At 40.9% G+C, this 4,521-nt stretch overlaps 1 non-coding gene across 1 annotated transcript; it reads right to left on the reverse strand.

The window, feature by feature from the left end:
• Positions 1-3,047: 3,047 nt before the first annotated feature.
• On the reverse strand, positions 3,048-3,158 carry LOC112406333 (U6 spliceosomal RNA). Its single transcript, XR_003004536.1, has one exon. It is a non-coding gene; the product is annotated as a U6 spliceosomal RNA (small nuclear RNA).
• Between the last annotated feature and the right edge of the window lie 1,363 nt (positions 3,159-4,521).

The following is a 4,521-nucleotide window of genomic DNA, read 5'->3' on the forward strand; positions in this document are numbered from 1 at the left end:
CCAAAAGTAAACATTTTACACCCTGTTCTAGTTTGATATATTTATTTAGTTATAGGTGCCACAGAAACAACAGCCAGATCAAAGCAGTCACTACATCTCCAAACATGGGACCAGTGGTACAAGAGGAGGTCTGGCCAACCTCCAAATAGAACGCAAGTTGGGAAGGGTTCTCCTGAAGGGAGAGTCCAGAAACTACTGCCAGTGGTGCTGAGAGAACAGAGCTTGGAAACAAACCTCAGCACCACTTAGCAGCTGACTGACCAAGTCCCTTCTCTGGCCCTTTTCTCATCACCTAAGATGTCAGGACACTATTCCCTACCCCCGAGGGTTGTTGTATGGATTGAGAAAACATATGGGGAAGTGTTTTGTGAGCATATTCATAGCTCCTCCTCTTGTGAAATTTCAAGAGAGTGGCTGAGGACTGTGCATGTGTCTGGCTGGTGAACAGAAGTCAGTGCTTGTTATGGTACTTCTTCCCTCAATAGTTGCAGGGTCTAGAGACTTGCATACAAAGAAAACCAGCTATTCTGTGATGCAGGATATTTACATAAAGAAACAAAAGGTGGTACTCTGCAGTCAGACACACCAGGATCTGGGTCCCAGCCTTGTCACTTACTAGGCTAACTGGGTGACTTAGTGTAAATAAACCCTCTCAGCCTCAGCTTTCCCCTGTAAAATGGGATTAAGAACAGTGCCTCAGATGGTCTCAATTAAGTGAGATCATGCAAGGCAGAGCATTTGGTGCTGTGCCGTTGCTGTTTAAAGATTACATTTTCAGGAGAAGAGACTAAATTATAGTAACGGGGCAAGTTCCAGTCTGTCACAACCAACCCAGCAAGCATTTTACCAGGAGTGATTTGCAACAGTCCCGTCACCTTGTGGAACACTCACTTTGGCTCAGAGAGTCAGAGGAAATTTTCCAACTTTGTTCCTTCACAAAACAAATCAGTACCCACTGACCATTTCCAAGGGGGCTTCAAACACTTTCTTGAAAAAGAGCTTTAGTTAGCATGGTTTAAGGCAGCTTTATGCGAGTTTTATCTGTATGCTAACCTATAAAAATCAACTTATGAATCTATGAAAACTGCATTCAAATTAGATCCATTTAAAAAATGATTGGGATCAGAAGTAGCTCTTAATTTTCTCGGACCGTTACAGCACTGGATTATGAAAGAACATTGTGATTGTCAAATAGAGGCCTTCTTCTAGCAGTTAATTCTAAAGGCAGCCAAGCTCAGTCTTTATGACCATGGTTTTGAGATATTTGAAGCTCTTCTCTTCTGTTAGCAGGCACTGTGGTGCTGTGCTTAGAGCCCCTTTCAGGGCTGGGGAGCTCATTCTCCTGATGCCAGGAGCACAGCTCATAGCTGAGTTCTCCTGGGGCACTGCCCTCTGTGGAAGGGAACCTTGACCAGGTTGTGCCCTATTCAATGAGTAGGAGGAGGACTCAGCACCTTGCCTGGATCTGGGACAACCACAAAGGGCTCCAGAGCTCCCCAAGGGATCAATTGACATCTTCACTGAAACTGCATCTATGTTCAGTGTTTCTTTCTTGCTTCCTTCACTCCCTTCAGGTGCTGTTTCCAGGAGCACTCCCAGTAAACTTCCTGTATAGGAAACAGGACCCAAGACATTTCTCCAGGACTATCTTTTGAGAGCTTCAATAAACTTACAGCAGTGGTCTTAGCTGGGGGGGGATTTTGCCCCCAGGGGACATTTGGCAAGGTCTGGAGACATCTTTGGTTATCTCTACAGAGCAGGGCTGCAGACATCTAGTGGGAAGAGGTCAGGGGTGCTGCTAAACATCCTACAGTGCACAAGACAGTCCTCCACAACAAAGAATTATCTGGCCCAAAATGTCAATGGTGTTGAGCTTGAGAAACCCTGGATGAGAGGTATTTGGGGCATGGTTATTTCCAGGTAGGTGAATGATGGTGGAGAATAAGTTTTGTAATTCAGACCATCCAATAGTGCTTCAGGTGAGAAGAATATCCATTACCATGAGCCCTAGCTTCCCTTCCCCAACCCCAATTCTTCTTCCTCTGTGCCTACTGACTCTTGATACTGATTTGCTCTGAAAATACCCCCTGTGGTAGCCTTAGCATTGCTCCTATTGTCAATTATGTGTAGTAGATGACACTAGAAAACATGAAGCAGCGCTGCTCACTGATAGTGTTCTTAAATGAGACTTCTTCCTCTGATATTCTTCTTCTGCTTTTCCCCTCCCACTTTCAAGGTCAACAGTAACCTTACTGGCCTATTGTTTTTCTTGAAGGAATCTTTCATTAACTAAGAAATAGCTTATTTGCTACTTTACTTAGTAGTGGGAGGTCTCACGCTCTCGAGCTAGAGCTATTTCTTCACCCACATCAGGCTAGGCTGAGTTCGTGTTACAAATGTGCCACATTCATCAAATAGTTGACTTTGTAGACTGTGCCTTTAAAGCCAATTCGACTCCCAGAGGAATCAAAGCCTTCACCCAACTAGAGGCCAGGTAGCTGGTGATTTCTGCAAGCTTCTCCTCCCCTCTGGTAGGAAGGCACTTAGAGGGCTTAGTACATGGCTCCCCGAGGTGTTCTCATTCCTAAAGTTGTGCTCACTATGAGGGCTTGCCCAAGTTAAAGATGTGAGAGTGCCCTCACTTTCATGTGTTATTATTGGAAAATAACTGGAATCCAAGCCAAATTCCAACAAACATAGTCCATGGAGATGTTGGAGAAAAACCCAAAATAAGCCAAGTGTGTTATTAGAAATTTGTTCTATAATCCTAACGGCACACAGTTATTGTTAAATGGATATATTCTCTACCACTCCCATACCTGTTCCAGAAGAATCTTTGATGATAACCAGGAAACATCAAGTGAAAATAATTCTAATTTTTTAATGAATTGATCACTAGCTGAGACTTTGCCTACTCTAGAGTCTCCTTCAGACTTTGGAGGGAATTAATTAGTACTGGCCAGTATTTGTAATTGGAAAATAAGAAACAGACATTACCTCCAGTTTTCTTGTCTTTTCTAAAATGTTTTTTTAAATTAATTTTTATTAAAAATATGGAACATTTCACAAATTTGTGTGTCATCCTTGCACAGGGGCCATGCTAATCTTCTCTGTATCATTCCAATTTTATATAGTATATGTGCTGCTGAAGTGAGCACACTTCCAGTTTTCTTGATAAGGAAATTGATTCTCAGGGAGATACGTGATTTGTTTACATTGCCATAGCAACTAAGTGGCAGAGTCAGGACTCAAAGCAGGACTTCTGACACCAAGTCCAGTGCTCTTTGCTCTACACCATAATTGATCCTCCAGGAATTAATATTTCAGCTACTATATTCCCCATCACTGTACATTCTCAAATATTGCTCAACCCTCCCTCTCCGATATATAAAATGCCCCAATCTAATCTTTACTTCAAATGAGGGACCTTCTCTTTTTGGCATTTATGCATACTGTATAGAATCAGTGATGACTGATTCTCTTTTTGGCCTTTATGCATACTGTATAGAATCAGTGATGACTTATCTTTAACCTCAATTAAAAGATAAAAAGTATTCATCGTGAGGTGTCCCCCACTAACTCCAGAGAGTGACTGGGGTTCCAGACCAATGGTATGAGTCAGAATCAGTAGTTTTACAGGTCTTATACTCATATAGATATCTATGATTATATATCATTTTTGCATTCATTCAAAAGTTACTGCACCGAAACTACATTCTGGCATTAGAGATACAGTGCTAAACAAGATGAAAAGTTTTCCTGCTTTCAGGGAGCTTGCATTCTACTGAAGAGAGGGTATATATTTTTTTTAACTGAAGTATAGTTGATTTACAATGTGTTGGTTTCAGGTGTACAGCAAAGTGATTCAGTTATATGTACATAAATATCTATTTTTCTCAGATTCTTTTCCCTAACAAGTTATTATAAAATATTGAGTATAGTTCCCTGTGCTATACAGTAGGTCCTTGTTGATTATCTATTTTATATATAGTAGTGTGTATATGTTAATCCCAAACTCCTAATTTATCCCTCCCCCACTTTCCTCTTTGGTAACCATAAGTTTGTTTTCTTTGTCTGTGGGTCTATTTCTGTTTTGTATGTAAGTTCATTTGTAGCATTTTTTTTTGATTCCACATATAAGTGATATCATGTATTACTTTACTTAGTATGATAATCTCTAGGTTCATCCATATTGCTGCAAATGGCATTATTTCATTCTTTTTTATGAGAGAGGGTGTATTAAGAAGTAAATGCACAAGACAATTCCAGATTATGAAAATTGCTCTGAAGAAAATAAAATACTGTATGTGATAATGAATGAAGGCTTCTCTGAGGAAGTAGATTTGAGCTATGACTTAAGTGACAAAAGACATGTCTGTGAAGGAGTGGAAGAAGTATTTTTCAGGTAGAGGGAACAGCATGCAAAGGTCTTAGATGGGGATGAGTTGGCTTCTGGGTTCCTTTAGGAGCAAAAAGGGGATCCAGAGAAGGAGCAAGAGAAGGATAGACCACGTGGGGCCA

Source organism: Neophocaena asiaeorientalis, unplaced genomic scaffold (genome assembly GCF_003031525.2).
Source record: "Neophocaena asiaeorientalis asiaeorientalis breed wild unplaced genomic scaffold, Neophocaena_asiaeorientalis_V1.1 scaffold36, whole genome shotgun sequence".
Lineage (NCBI taxonomy): Eukaryota > Metazoa > Chordata > Mammalia > Artiodactyla > Phocoenidae > Neophocaena > Neophocaena asiaeorientalis.